Here is a 16791-nt window from a genome sequence, read left to right as displayed (position 1 = left end):
CTGTTTTCTAATCATCCCCTGTTATCGATGAAAAAGGGGGAGAGAGAGAATATGGTCTTAGTGTGCAAGACCCATCATTTTGTATTTACCTCTTCACTCTCCCGGCCATTTCACTATCATTTGTGAAATCAGCTGTAGCAGCGGGAGGAGGGTGTGCACAAAATACTTCCTGGAGTGTCTATTTCATGCCGGGAGGAGAGGAGACGGTGGCAGCAGCTGAGGAGAATGAGTGAGAGAGGGAAAGGTAATGGATAGAACAGTTGGAGAGCAAACTGGAAACGGCCCCGAACATTTGTCACTCCAAACAGAGTTGTCTCTGTAGTGAAATTGGATTTTGGTTTATTATTGTTTTGCAAAAAGCGAAAGGGGGTCACTTGGCACCAAAATGTGTGAGTGTTACACATAAGAGGATAGGTGCAGCGTTTTGATGGGAAAGGAAAAAGGTTCCTTGCCCTGCACTGTATCCTGTAGGATTCTAGCAATAACTAGCAATTTGTGGCCCTGTACTTGCTTGATACTTAAAGCTATTCCATCCGTTCTGCAGGGGGACAATGGTGCAGTTGCACAACTTTATTGTTCCTCTAAGAACAGGAATAGACAAGCAGTGGCTCTTAGTACATCATTTCCCGGCACTTTAATACAATGTGAATGGCCTTGGTAATACAGGAAATCAACAAAAGCAATGGCCGACAATCACAGTATTATAGAGCCCACTTCTTTTTTCACACACTGTATCAATATATTTGTGAAATTTAATGTTTTTTTACTCTTCTTTTTTTGAAAAATGTGCTCACACTTACTTGGAAAAGATGTTGGCTTCATTTGCTAAGAGCGAAATGGCTCCTGTTCTCATTAAAACGAAGTTTTTCATAATATTTTATAAAACTTCCTCTGCGCGATCCTCCAATGCATTTTCCCTGCATTTTTGCAGTCTCTCTTTCTCTCTCTGTTTTGCCTCCTGTCTATTTCCCCCCCCTCCATCCTCGTTCTCTGACTTCCCCTGTTTCCTCTTGTCCCCATCTCTCTAGAGAAGCCCTTGGCTTGAAGCACTCTTGAGAAAATGAAGGGGGCAAATATACATGTGTGATGTTAGGGACTGGATAATGGTGCACTTGTTCAATGTAATTGGCCTGGAAAAGCACTGTAATTTGTGACTAGAGAACCCTGACTTGACTTGAGAAAAATGTAACTGTGCGGCAGAGGAGCCCCTTGGTTAATCAGTTCTCACAAAGAGAATACTTTAAGTTCATTAGTGAACCATTTGCATATTCACCCTCATAAAGGAAGTTAATCCCAAATGAAATTGCATGTTTCTATCATAAAAATGGGCTTATTTCATATTTCCCCTGCATTGCCCCAACTGTAATGCATTCATGAATAGTAAAACCAGATGCCTTTCTATTGAACTTTCTTTTTTTTATTCATACAGAAGTATGCAGGGCTACTACAGTAGGTAATACATTTATTGAATATTTGCAGCTTGTTCTCAACTAAGACTCCTACTTCAAGACAACTCAAGCCATTAAACCAACAGGGAAGTTATTTGCAATAGGGACATAGATTCAAAAGAGAGCGGACAAAAGAAACATGTCTGCGTGGAATAAAGCTGAACAAAAAAAGGCTAATTTGAATGCCGATGATGGCCATCAACATGTCAGATCGCAAGGCAATGGCTAGAAAAGCCTTGGACAAAGGGGTCAGGAATAATAGCAATCGAAAAAGGACAAAAAAAAACGTGAATAAGAATAGGTTATGTACCTCTATAGTTCTGTGAATACAGGCAAAAGGCCCTGGCAGAGTCTGTGGGCTTCTCCATTCAGGTTCGTGTAGTTAAATTAACAGACACTGCTTTAGCCAATTGATTGCAACCTGGATTAGAACCAAGAAAATGTTAATTTATAACGTATCTAGTATAGTCTAGTGTCAGATGATTGAACCGTCTACTACAGTAAAAATGAAAAGCAGACACAATTCCTCAAGTTTTATGAAATCTGTTTGAACAAAAAAAATACATTTTACATTATGCTAAAATTTTTGAAGCAACTTGCTGCTCTCATATCTTTTTCATGTGCTATTTTATTAAATTTGCTGAGTCACTTCAGATCTGGCCGCCTCTGGTCAGGACTTCCAGCACGCCTTGATAAAGCCAATCATGAGCACTGTTAGAGCTTGGTCAAATAGCAAACTTCATGCTTATTGGCTCACTGACACTGTAAGATCATCTCCTTAGGTACTAAAGTTTGTCTAAATACAGCATGATTTCAACATTGGGTGATAACCGAGTGTGCTCAATTCCATAATAGATTCCTATCAATATCGTATCAACAGACCATAGTACTACTATAGTACTATAGTATACTGTTGCATGCTTTTTCTAAAAAAATCCCTGCATCATCTATTTATTGATTTATTTTCTTGCTGATTCGGGGCCAGTGTGACGTTGGTCTCAGTATGACTTGGCAGAGTTGGCCATTACCCAAAACATCTCTTTGGGCTTGTCAGCCACCAGATTCCTGGATGTTACCCACACTGCAGGAGGATGTGATGTGAACGTAGAGGAAGGAGGGGGGGGGCAAGAAGAGAGTTGAAAACAAAGCCATCATTGTGATTGGTTGTCTGGACTGAGGCCAAAGTGGAGACAGGAGGGAGGGGAGAGGTGAGGTGGGGGGTGGGGTGCGGTGGGGGAGCGAGTGAAGAACAAAGAAAAAGAACGAGGGCGGGAGAAATAGTCTTCGAGCCTTTTAAGTGCCCTCCGGTGGGGTCAAGAGGATGCCAAGTCTGTGGGGCGTCACAGTACCAGCTCCCACCATGTGTCTGCGTATCCTTCTGTTTACCTGTCTGTGCGGATTTGTGCAGATCTGTGTTCATCTGTCCATTTGTCCTGTTTGTACCTACACCGTACATGGGTGTTTGCTGAAGTGCGTAATTGCCCCCAAGGGTATGATTTCACATACCCTTCTTCTGTATGTCATGTGTGGAATATGGGCAGGAGCAAGTCGTGTATGTGTGGGAGGTCGTAGCAGATTTCCCCACTCATGGATCTGTCACCACAGCCAAAGCATCATTTAGAAATCACTTATTTTGCTCAATTATGTCATTGGGAATTTGAAGAGCCTCATTGCTATTTTCACTCTCCACTTTATTTACAGTTCCTCCGGCCAAATGATTATGGAGAGGGCTAGACTCTCCATAACTCTCCATAAGTATCATCATTTGATGATACATTTTAAAGTCAGTCCAAGAAAAAATCCTAAATAGAAAATGAAACCAGGACATTTCACAAAAATATTACAGACAACATTTTGGGGGGAGGGGAGAGGGTCTCGCTCGAGGGAGATGTAAAAGCATGCATATTGATCAAATGTAAATGTGAAAGAGTGCAATGGAAATATCAAGGAGTAGAGGAGGATGTTGAGAAAGGATGGGATTGAAAAGAAACTCCAGCTACTGTTTTCACTACATAGGGGGGAAAAAATAGCTCAGTTGGCAGAAATGGTGGGCAAGAGCAGTTATGTGTGGTCTGACAATACGGCAATGAAATGCCTCAATGTGTCAACAGCTGCTGGTGCTCTTTATGGTGTCTTCTTGTAAGGCTGAACCATTTGGGGAACATATCCAACTGTAATATTGCAGTTCTGATGTAATTTGCGATATGATTTCCCAAGTCCTCCCAGTTCCTTTTCAGGAATGTCTTTTGTTTAATTACGATTCGATTTTCCTGCCTCTGTGAATATTTGAAACGTCAATGCAATTCTCTCTGTGCTAATCTGAAAAATCATTACATTACGTTAGATGGAAGCACAGCTCCAACACCGTTTTTGTCATTTTCTGAGAATCCCCGACAATTTACAGGCAAAAGTGGAGGGAAAATAATCTGTATTCACACCAAATTAGTTTACACAGAATAGTGGCTTTTTTTCCCTAAAGAGACTATTGTGACAAAGAAATTGCTACGAAGCAGCGATGCTTTTGTGTTACGAGAACAGTTAGAAGAAGGGGAAAAAGAAATAAAGTGCATACACTTGTGCACGCAGACATACAGTAAGTGAGACAGAGGTGGGCTGCCACGAGCAGCCTCCAGCTGTTCATAATGAAGAGCACTCACCGTTCTGTTCCGGCTCTCCCACTGTCAGCACAAATTTTTCACACTGGGTCTTCTTCCCTCCCTTCTATCTGTCCGTCTCTTCTCCCCCGACTGTGTTTCTTCTTCAATCCCTTTCGGAGGCAAAGGACAACTGAGTGTGTGGAGAGAGACAGACAGACAGAGAGAGAGAGAGAGATATAAAGTGAATTTAGAGAACAGCAAAGGGAGCAGATCTGCAGGACAGCTTGGAGAGCAGCGTGCGGCCATGCTTGTCACTTTCTCCCCTCCACCCGCCCCTGTCTACTGGCAGCTAGGGCTCATGTGCATAAGAGCGCTTACTGTACCTGGGCATCTGCGGAGCTCCACTGGGTGGGGGAGCGCCACAGGCCTCGCCGCCTCTTTAGCAGCCAGGCAATCTGCTCTGTGAGCCCCAGTCTGCCTGTCTGACCATGCAGGAGACACACTCGTCCACCCACTGAGGAGCATGGTCAGAGTGGAGGCAAGATGGTCGATGAAGCACAACAAACACGATTGTGCACCAGTTAGTACTTTTCCATGCGCAGTTGAGTAGAGCTACGGTTGCCACTGCTGTCCTTATTCCAGCAAGCATTAACAGGAAATCTAATTATTGAACCAAGTGTGTTGGCTGCTAGGTGTTTTCCAGTTGATCCATTGTGTCACAGACCAAAACAACCACGGTGAGCGTCATTCTATGCCAACTTAAGCTGACAGAGCAAAAATACGGTCTAGTTGTCAGTCCAACAATGCACTGGTCTTGATTTTGCGATGATTATATTTTTGAATGTGGGGGAGTCGGTGTCCAACTTGGGGTCACTTTCCTCCCATAAGTCTCCATACTACATTCTCCAGATTCCAACTCAACCCCCACACCCACACCCCAGGCTCAGGGCATCTGGAGTAAGCAGTGAACAGCTGTTAGAATTAAATCTGCAAGAGTGAGTCTAGACGAGACCCAGGTTTATTGAAGTAATGTCGACTGTCAGATTGATGGAAGACAAGGGGGAGATGGCTCTGCTTGTTACAGGCAAAGCCAAACTGGATTCTCTGGCTGTAAGCTGCTGTAAATCTTGTCTGTGTGATGGGGGGATTAGTTGTAATTCTGAGGACATAAATGCAGTGTTAGCTTGGAAGTGGAACTGGCTGGATAACATGAACGCAAAGGAATATAGACAGTCAGTCCAAACATTTACTCTAGCAATTTTGTTTGCTTGAAACCCGAGGAGATGTTTGTTTGTTTACGATAGTCTGTTAATAATATGCTTTAAAATCAAACCCGATATCCAGCAACTACTTGTTCAGAACTTACAATGTGTCCAAAATGAATCTTTCAAAAAGCAAAAATAAGTGATTTTATTTTTGTTTTTTCAATAAAGATTTAATGTGTTCCTAAAAAGCATACCCAAACAGAAATGCACCCAAATGCAAACAGAACAAACCCCCCACTGAGTAGTATTTCCTCTGTCTTTGTTTTGTTTTGTTTGTTGTCTTCTTCAATATTTAATGACCTTGCCTTTTCCGCCTGTTTCTGATTTGATTTTGTCTTGTTTTGCTCTATCTATTACTTCTTCTTGCTATGCCACATTACCTCTCTATGTCCCGTATTTATTTTTGAAATTTATAAATTTGTTTGTCCACAGTAAATTGGTAAATAGGAGTAAAGCATAGTGGCTTGTTCTTGCATGTAACTCACAATCTGTTTGTTGGGATGGTATCATATTAATAGCATACTTAATGTATGCTTTTGTACTCCTTACATATCTGTGCAACTACCTACCGATGGGCATTTCAAGCAAAAGTGGGATTCAGTAGTTTTCTCACCATAGTCTTTATAATGGAATGAAAAGTGTCAGTGTTCCAGCCAAACTTTTAATTGTTTCCAATTGGACATACTTTTGTCAAAGGTAGGTTCCTCACTACAAAAAACGCCCCTCCCTTTCCTAAGGGCTCGGGGAATTTTGGTAACCTTCAAATTCCAGAAAGAATGTCATTCGTCTTTGTTAAGATAGTAAGCTTCTGTTTAAAAATATGAAATGCGTTCTGTGGCTTGTTTGTCCATTTGTGTAGAAACACGCATTTTAAGAGGAAAGCCTTTGCTTTACGAGGCCTAAAGTACGTACAATAGTGCAATGCTATTTTAAAGCATGTATACACTTATACGAACCTATTCTCAATTTCTGCAAAAAATATTTCCAAAATTACAAAGTTACACTCTGGACCTTTAAAGGCGTCATAGAATGCTCACACATATATGTTAGTTATGGAGGTCTACTTACATATATTAACTTGTTTTCACGGTTAAACGAGCCGATCAAAATATCTCCTCACTGACGCTCTCGTCAGCCGCGCTGTTTCAGACCAAAATCACACCCCCAGAATGTAGACTGTGTTGTGATTGGCCAGCCAACGTGAGCTTTCCTACTGTCCTGTGATTGGCCAGGTACCTGGAAGTGACGTAATAGATAGGCCAGCTCTCAGATACACAGCTCCCCCTCTGGCACAGTGGATGCTCTGCATCTCAGCAGCTACAACAAGAGTAGTTCTTCTTCTTCTGCGGTTGAATGTACGCAACCGGATGTGCCCGGACTAGTGCCCGCACCGGGAGGCGCTACAGTGGTGAGAAGAGTGGTGAGGATTTCTGATGACGACATCAAACTACGGAAGTGTCGATCCGCTTCGCAGAGCCCGGGAAAACAATACAACACTATTTTCTCAGCAGTGGCTGAACTGTTGTTCTGAAACTTTAGGGTTTCATAAACGAGGTAATGACGCAGATACACACACACAAACGCAGCGTTAATTGGAGCTTCCGGTCTATGTCGCCTTTAAGACAATTGCAATGCTGTTACATGCTTAAGTGTAGCATTTGCAGCAGTGAATAGATCATGTACAGTGTGTGTGTGTGTGTACTTGTATTTGTTCCTTCTTTGAGGCCTTTTAGGGCATAAACACTGTCTTGTCAGGACCAGTAGTCCTCATGGAGAGCAAAACCTGGTCCCAATGGGGCAGCACCTCATTTCTGAGGAACTGGTTTCGGGCTAAGGTTTGAATAACAAAGAATAGCTGTGCCAACCTGTTTGTGTGTGTGTGTGCCTGCGTGGAAGATGTGTGGACACCAATCGTGTCTCACCAACTCTTTTCAAAGTGACTCTGACAGTTTGGATAACAGTGGTATACTGCTTCCTTGCTGCCCACACACACATACACACACACGCATACCATCACAGTCACATTGCCTTCGGACGGCAGGCTCCTCCGACACCAAGTGTTAGGGGCCAGCTTATAATTAACTTGCCTGACAAGCGGTATTATATATCATCAAGGGCTCGACATTGGCCTTGAGGAAGTTTAAAAAAAATGGCAGTGCTATTGTTTGCCTTCTAATAAGGTCACTGCAGTGGCATGGTAAATTACAGTTATTTCTACCGTTTAGACAATAAATGTGGTCATGCAGGCGTCAAGTCCTGCTTCGCACTTTCAAATTTCTGGGCCTGGAGGATGAAGCAACAATCATCCTGGCTGCTGTGCAGCATCAATGTGTAAATTGTGTGTGTGTGTGTGTGTGTGTGATGGCAAAAGCCTGTAGAAGTGTAATCTTTTGAATGAAAAAATGACAGAACTGCAAAGAGATAAAGCAAGGAAAGAGAGAATGCTATACTGGCTTTCAAAGCCAAACGATGGCAATTAATGTTGTTGTTTATCAGCTTGAGGCAGATTTTTCTTCTTCAATTAACTCAGTGTGAGCGCACTCATGCCGTTTGATGAGTTCTGCATCCATCTAAGTGGACGCACTTGTACAGCACACTTTCACTCTCTCCCCCTGCTTCTGTCTGTGGCTGTCTCTTTCATGCACATGTACGCTCCCCATGCATATTCATTTTTACTTCATTTCCATTTCATGCCGGGAAATGTTAATAGCAGCAGATACATTGCTGTAACTGGCCAGGTAAAACTGGTCTGCGGCAGGTTTCCTGTTCTGTGGCACATAGAATACGTATCACAAAACAGAATGAAAATCCCAAAGAAGCAATTCACAAGAAACAAAACAAAAACAAAAACACAAACAGAATTCCCGCACTTCAAAGAACATGGCTGAACACGATGGTGCATTACATCAATGATTGTAGATATAATTACAGATAATAGATGGAACTGGAAGAAATGCAAGAGAAATTGTTGTTGCTATTCCATTTGTTAATGTGATATTTTTAGGCAGTGATATTTATTTATTTGTAGGGAAATTGTTATGTAAGTTGGTGAACTGTTATTTTAAGATTTAGCTGACCAATCACTAGAAATGGTATATGCTGTGAATTGCATTGCCAACAATTATTATTTTAGCAATACATGTTTACATGATTATATCAAAGAAGATGAACCTCTTAAAATACATTCATTATATTTAAAGTGCTTGACATGTACAGTACAGTAATGTTCTGCATTGCAGCATTAATTAAACTATAATTAATGCAATCTTGTTAAAATATGTTATGTTTTTATCAGATTATGATTTCATACTAGAACATTCTTTTTATTTTTTTTATGCTGGTTCATCTGAAAGATAGGATTGACATAGAGTTGATGGATTGTAAGCGCATGACCTCATTTTGAGTTTGGAAACAATAAGTACAAGTAAGTAAAATGAAAGTAATTCTATAAGTGGCTCTAGACTTTGTCAAATTTGTCAGAAGGATGGATGGTGTAACTAGATTCAGGTGGATGACTGTTTGATTAATTGATTCCCAGGAAGAGGTGGCGTGGACCCTGGATGTGCATGTCTACCTCTATCATTTAGTTTTATCCTTTATTGCATTCTCTTAAATTGTTAATGTACAGTGTACACCAGTCCTGTCTATAACCAGGTGGTACTTGTATTCCACCTGGAGTCCTTAACTATTTCTAACACTGGAACTGGGAACATCATTGGAAATTGAGGTCTAAATTACATTCATCTAATATTACCTTTGTCAATTCCAAGCACACTCCACAGATTAAACATGTACTTTGAGTTGAGGTAGCCATTTAAGCGGAATGTCACCACAGCAGGTGTCACTCCAATAAAGACCAGTGGTGATTGAAATATTTTATTATCTCCAGCAGGTGTATGGTCCCACTGTGTCAATATACGCACTCGAAAACACACTTGTGTGTGATAGATGACTGTTTTATGCTCGTGGCACACTTAAAATGTAATGATCTTTATATGGTTGAGGTAAAGTCTCACATACTGGAACTGAATGAGCAGAAAGTGTATTGTAGATGCGAGCCTGGTTTCTTCTCAATTAGGCCCGTGAACGCAAATGTCCTCCTCTCAGTTGCTGCTTCGTCCTCTCATAGCTGTCCCCCTTCTTGTATTACTCTCTTCACAAATCACAATCGACAAATTCATGCCTGGTTTTTTTTTGTTTTTTTTATTTTGCACGGACTGAATAATGAGAGTGACAAAAAAGGGGTTGCTCAGCAGCAATAGTTGTACAGGCTCTAAGCACCGTTTTATTAGGCTTGACTAAGCTTTTGTAATTATGTTTTCCCCACAACCTCACTTGACCGTGTATAGTTCCAAAACTGTGGCATTTAAATTACTCAAGTATAAAATGCATTCCACTTTGCGACTAAGTCTATTCATTATCTAACGGCACATTGAAGGAGATACTTTTCTCAGCTCCGAAGTCTCCAGTGTGTTTTGCACCACGCAGCAGACTCTGCTAACAGCTATTTTAAATAGTAACATCACAAAAGCAAGGTGGGTTGAGAAAAAAAAAAAGACTGTGACAAAATCCTGAAATACTTATCTCAGGAGCCTTAATTGCCTCAGCCTAATGAGTTACAATCCCAGTTACATCATAGGGTGTCTTTGGTTCAGAGGTTGGAGGTGGGGGTGTACTGTTCCTTAATGAAGCCCAGCGTGGAATCCCCCCCAAAAAAGTAGAACACAGTGATTAGAGGCTTACAAACACAAACACAGAAAAAGGCTGCAAACAGTGATTAGATTGTAATTGCAATCCTGTAAAGGGAAAAGGGGATCTCCATTGTTGAAATGGTAGAGGAAGGGGTTAATTAAAACAAGGGGAAGCACAGAGGGTAACCAAAGTGCCACAAAAGAATGGAAAACATTTTCCTTTCATTATTCATGAATACTATACTACTACTTTTTGTTTGTTTGTGGAAATAATTGTATGTTCTAATGATGCTGATTGCACTTTGAAATTGACAAAGCCAAACTAATGGAATTATTTTCTCTTCCCAATGGCTCAGCTAATGACTCGCAATGGCCTATGACTATTTTCCTTGACTGAATATAAGCAGAGGAGATGTTGAAAGCATAAAAAAAACATAATCTGAACTTGGGCTACTTTGTTTTTGTTAAAAAACATAAATTCTGCTCTGGCTGCATTTAAAAATGGTGCTGGTTCTGCTTTGGTCTGGATAGGCAAAAAACTTTGAACTTTGAAAACAAATGTGCAGTGACTGACATTCACTTCCCGATGTTGCAACCATCGGGGCACAGATATAATCTTCCCCGATGCCGAACAAACAGTTTCAAAATGTAATTTATTCTGGCAGTAATCTGCCGTCTTAATGGATCTCAAATGTGATCCCATGTTGATTCTGATGTTGTATTTATTCTGATGTTTATTTGTGTGACAGCTGGCTGTAACCCAAATTGCCTCTTGGGGTTAATAAAGATACCTTGAACCGTGAACCTTGATTGGTTCTTATCTGCAACAATTCAGCTATTAGTCGTATTTTAAGCCCAGTTCACATGTAGGACTATGAGCCTGTGCATTTTAGTTTTTCATACACATTCAAACTGGATTAGGTTTCTCATTTTGGATGACTCCAATCAGGGTGCAAATTTTCACACTTCTCGTCCACAGTGTTTATGTGTAGTAGCTGGGCCTTTAACTTGATGTGTGGACAAGATTATTGATAAAACTGGAGGAACATTTCAAAAATAGGCCAACTAGGCCTGGAACCGAGCATATCCAGTATGCCTGAAGGGTAATGCAGGTTTTCAGGGTGTTTCCAGCTTATCTCTGTTCTGTCACAGAGCTACAATTCTCATCTGGCTACAGATTATTTGTCTGAAAACCTTGTTTTTTAATTGAAATTGTAGTCGTAACGATGTGGCCTAAGCTCAACACATTCTCCTTGAATGCATCCAACTAGAGCTGGTTGCTGCTGAGAAGGTCAATGCTGGGTCTGGTGACCGCTAATGGACAGAGCTGCCTCTTCTGCAACCTCATTGGCCACACCACTTCTTTCCCGCTGTCCATCAAACAGAAGGGCGGGGTCGAGTGGGAGGCAGAAACAAGCACTCGGTCCCCTGGGGCCTTCTAATGATGACAGGGGGATTCCTCCAGGGCTCGTTAAGGATATCATCTGCAGGAGACTCCCTTAAAAGCACATAAAAGACACTGTCTGGATGTACAAGCAGCTGCAGCATGTTCTCACCGGGATTATGGGCCAATTTATCGAGTGTGAACTAGAGCAGCTCGTGCATGAGGGTCTCTATAGCTCAACCCCGAGCCATCACTGCAGAGTTTTTAGGGAATTTTGTGAAGGAGACTATATCCAAAGATATAGGATGTTTGAGTTTCATGCAAATGGAACGCTTGAGCTTGAGCGGCAGCGCGTCGTGACTTCCGCGATCCTGTCAGCATAACAAGGCCACCGTTGCCCCTGACCCCCCGTACACGCCCACTAGCTTCCTCCGTCCCTTGCTCTCGTCCTCCTTCTCTGTCCTTCTGCTCCTGTCATCTTGGAGTCAAAGTTCTCCCTTAATCAGCACAATGCTCTCTGTGGCAGGTGTTAGTGAGCCTCTTTGTGGAGTCTTGATCACCCCTCTGGGATCGTGCTGGCCTCTGATGCCAAGCACACAGCGAGAGAAATCATCAAGAGGAGAGGCCACCCACGGTGGCAACAGAGTCGGGCAAATTGCTCTCTTCACAGCGAAAGGGAAAAGGTTAGGGACATGGGATTAATCTGAGCTGTGATTCAGCGTGCAAGAATTACAGTAGCAGCTGATCATTTTGCATATAGCTCAACAACAATCCTGTTTGTTTTGTTTGATCAGATATGAAGATGTGAGCAAATAACTACTGCATAAAGTTGAATTAACACTCAAAAGGTTGCAACACAACTTGACTATATAAGATCACTGAAGGGAGAGTTTATTGCAGTTTCATTAGTTTAAACTGTGATAATCAGCAAGATAATAGTTTTTTGTGATTTGTTAGATGCAGTATTTATTCAGCAAAACACTGCTAAATCACAGTTATATGTTGCACAACTGTAGTTACAGTAAACAGTCAATTTACAGTAGTTAACTTTAAACTGATACAGTAACATGCTGTGGAAGTGCAGTACCTAAAACACTGTATTTTACTGTGTATATGCAGATTAATTTACTGTAATGCAACTAGTAGCCAGTAATTTACCCTGAATGTATATTATTTACGGTAAATAGCTGATGATTTGTTGAAAAGCAGTCCATCAAGGCAGCTACAAAATAGCTGTTGAGCTATTATTTTTGAACTACTACCTATTTATTTTTACTTTTACTCCTCAGGTTTTACTAAGTACTTTACTGTCTACTAGGAAATGTTGGGAGGCTGCATATCTTAATTTAAAATGCTAATTTGAAAACTAAAGTTGTCTCCATTTTCATCATGTGCAGATACTTTGCCACCTCATGTCACAAATTGAAATGTGTTTATTTCCAGTCGTCTTCAGTACTTCCAGTGATGCTGTCATAATCATTTTCACCTCCCAGATTTAGGAGTGTGCTGCTAATTGGTTTGACTCCAATGCTGAATATTTCCATAAATCAAAGTTGGGAAATTACATTTAACACATGATGTTAAATTTGTCAAATGTGCACTTAAGTTTTTAGCAGTCGTAGTTACATTTTACCCTGCTGATGACAAGCTATTGTCAAATTAAGCTGACGGTCAATCAGGCAAACTCATGTTTTCCGATTACACTGGTAAATATTGACAAGACATTAGCTAAACTGTACAATCTATCACATGCAAACAGTTCCTATGTTGTTGTTTTGTTTAGATGTGTCACATTACTTGTGCCATGCTGGTTCAAAAGGACTACGTTTTCAAATATTGGACAACAACATTTTGTGGATTCCAAAAAGTGATAACAATTTACTTTTGTGGCTTTATTCTACAGTCACATAAGAAGGAATTTTTGACACACAAAAAATGTTCAATATTCAACATTCTGTTGCCCCCTCATCTACATGGTAGAACTATGGTTGTACCTAACTGCTGCTTTGCAGTATTTTACACTAATCAGTCTTTGTCCGATTGTGGATTTTTTTGTTAGCCTTACAAAATAACAATAGTTTAAAGCATGGGAAAGCAAATGGCTGATCACCTGATAGCCCCCCAGTCCACTTCCCTGTGTGTGTGTGTGTAAATATGTTCATGCTTTCTCAGCTGCATTGTCAGTAGGCAGTCGGTCAGTGGAAACTGCGTTTACAGGAGTAATGAAATTGACGAGGTTTATTGAATGCACCTCTAAGCTCAACACAATGTGGATTTTATGGATTTGTGTTATTTATTAACATGAGAAAATCACAAAAGTGAATACTCACCTGATTGAACTTGTACATGATGGAATTTGTATTTTTCATTACCCAAGAAAGAGTCGTTTCAGCAGTACAGCGGCTGTCATTTTGGACCACCATTTTATTATAGCCCACAATGGATAAACTACATACAGTTTTAGATTGTATGCTAACTAAAGGCTACATTATGTTCTTTAATACAATGGGAAGGGACACTGACGTGAGGGATATTCAGGTCCAACATGGAACTTCGCCAATAAATGTTGCTCAATCCTACACACTGTACCTGAAAATAAGCAAATCTAGCAATTACTCCATAATGTGGACGAGACATGCTACTAGCCAGTGGCTGTAGCAATGCCTGTGGAGCCTCCATGCAGAGCAGTGATTTGTGTCTCAACATGACGGGCTGAGGCAGCACAGCCATTAGCCACTATTGGAGCCAGGGCCTGCCAATGCCGATAGGTTGTAAAATATCCTAACAGAGCTGATTAATTGACTCAACAATTATTAAGTCGAGCTCTATTTTCCGCACTGGCTATGGTGTGTCGTCATACAGGAGCATCTATATCTGACCATTGCAGTTTGAGTCAGCCTGTCACAAATGTAAGACATATGGGATGATGTTGGGCACATTTTATGATGCACTATGCAGCACAGACACAGCACAGTGCAGCAAGTTGTGCTTACAAGGTAAATCGAGCTTTCAGAAATGGTCAGAGCGGAGAGAAGCTGATTTGGTCAGCTGTTCGAACAGTGTACTCTCTTTGCCGCAGCTTCTGCTGAAGACAGCCTCTGCTGTGTCACATCCAGCGATCAAAGTTCTATGCATCAGCAATCTCTGCTTGTCATGAAGGGCTTCTGGGAGAGATTGGTTTCTAACATCCTCTGCTGAAATACTTCCAACAAGTCATGAGACGGAAATGTGTGGTGATGAGCTCCTCTGCTCCTCAGAAGCGACGGCCCCTGATTCTGTCAAAGGCATGTTTTTAAAGGAGTAGCTCAGGCCGCACAGGTAGATCTCTCTCAGGTTTTTGTCAATTAAGACAACTTTATTACCTTTGAAATATTCTCACTTATGCTGCCAAGGAAAAAATATCCTATTGCAGTGGATTAGCAATAGAGAACTAACTCTGAAAGCCTAGCAGAAAGTACTGTGTGCAGAGGTGGAAAGTAAAGAATTACATTTGCTCAAACAACTGCGAGTAGTTTTTTTCCGTACTTTTTGAAAACTGTGCTAATGACATTGATTTTGCGTGTGCACTTTTGTGTCCACTTGAGTACTCACAAATCAGCAGGGTTGTTGTAATTTTCATACCTAGAGCATTTCAGCTTGAGGCTTTCAATCGTCATCCCATGGGGGAGCGAGAAGAGAGGAGATCCATCATTCGTCTTCTTTGTGTTGACAGGCTTCGTGTTCTTGTAAAATCCATGGCCACAATACACACTGCAACTTTTTAGTCTGTGATGTGGAGATGGTGAAACCACTCCAGACTGAGCCACTCCTGCGCGATTTCATATGACGTGTCGATGTCGGGAGCGAGCGAGAGACGCTGTCTTGGTTGCTCAGTCTAAGCAGTGTTTTACACAGTATGATACAGATTTGTTTAAACGTGTCATGGTCGAAAGCCCAGATCATTCAGCAGCTTTTTTTTTTCTACTCTCTCCTTCCCAGAAGAGGGTGTGATGAGTGCCAATTCATTGAAAACCAGTTGTGTTTTTGTTTAGTTTTTTCCATGATTAGGACCTTCCTGTGAACTTGACGAGACATAGACGTGAATACACACCACACCCCAACCCTCAACTCACACACATACACTCGCAAACACACACTGTCTGCTTAAGTCAATTATTTCCTGGTTGTTATACCTGTCCAGTTACATACTTGGGTCTTTTCATCTTCTTGTTGACGATACCTGGGAGGGTGAGGCACCGATTATAGTCTTATAGTCCTAGTGTGCTCTACAATCTCCATGTGCTGGACTTATCCTGTTTATCAGCAATCACCCACACCTTTAGCAAACTTGTTTACAATGACATCATGGTCTCTATAAACCTAAAATGCCCCCTTTGGAGATTTAGATTAGTTAGAATGGCTGATTACTTCGGCCCTTTTTTTAATAAATTTACAGGTATTTGACCTCAGAATGCCGTACTCAACGTGAACTAATCTATATTTTTCATCCAAATGTTTGTTTGAGATATTGTTTGTTGATCATGTCATGTATCTAATATTTAGTTTAATCTTCTTGCAGCTTGTCTTGCAGTAGCCAGATTACGTCCACTTTTTTATAGAGTCTGTGACTGAAATAGCTGGCAAGGCTGCTGTACATTAAACCATTCCACAATTAGGGCTCAGAGTTGGTGGTAAATTGACAGGTATGAGAAGAACCTAGAATGATATAGTTGGTGGTGTCAGAGAGTTTGTAATTCATTTCTACTTTTAATGGTTTCCAGCAGTGGAGAGTGATGCAATTCTGGTAATAAAACATCATCAATAGCAAGTCATTCTGGTTAAATATTTCTGATAGTCGATGACAGAAGTGGTTAGTCAATATCAGGAACATGAAGTTGACAGTGGGAGGGACGAGTACTCCTCACTCACTTCTTCATCTGTTGCCTTATGACATAGTCTCCGACATATAGTTGAGTTTTAATTTAAAAAAAAAAAAAAAATGTGGGTCATGTGTTACTTGCCAAAAAGGAAAAAGATATCTGGAGCTCTATCATAGGTCTTCCTGTCTCTGGCCCCGCTCTTTCCCCTCATCTGCTTACCCTTTCTAATTAGCTTCTACAGCAAGCAGAGACTGGACATAACCCTATAATAGAGCCAGATGTTCGAGGAGATTTCATTCCGCATGGGATGATTTGTTTACTACAAGATGGAAACAAATCTCCTGCCGTTTCTTTGCTTTGAGGGTTGTATGTGAGCAAAGAAAAGCATCGCCCAGCCTGATATAGTTGACTTCCTGATGCCAAGAACAACTTTAAAGAGACAATTGATTTTTGGTGTTATTCACGTCATTGAAAGGGTGATCAAACTAAACTGCAATTCCTCAGTTTCAAACATCTACATTACTTGTCACGTTGTTTTATTGCACAA

The 16791-nt window shown here is 41.1% G+C and overlaps 1 long non-coding RNA gene across 1 annotated transcript in view; it reads right to left on the bottom strand.

Moving 5' to 3' along the window:
- LOC131456103 (uncharacterized) overlaps positions 1-15096 on the bottom strand; it is a 58008-nt gene extending 42912 nt beyond the window's left edge. The window contains exons 1-2 of the long non-coding RNA XR_009239873.1: positions 15007-15096; positions 4106-4235 (exon numbers count right to left, since the gene is read on the bottom strand). This is a non-coding gene — a long non-coding RNA (uncharacterized LOC131456103). The remainder of the gene's footprint in view (positions 1-4105; positions 4236-15006) is intronic.
- Positions 15097-16791: the final 1695 nt, after the last annotated feature.

Source organism: Solea solea, chromosome 3 (genome assembly GCF_958295425.1).
Source record: "Solea solea chromosome 3, fSolSol10.1, whole genome shotgun sequence".
NCBI classification, from domain to species: domain Eukaryota; kingdom Metazoa; phylum Chordata; class Actinopteri; order Pleuronectiformes; family Soleidae; genus Solea; species Solea solea.
Note: the sequence above shows the minus strand (reverse complement) of the source record. Positions and strands in the feature narration are given on the sequence as shown.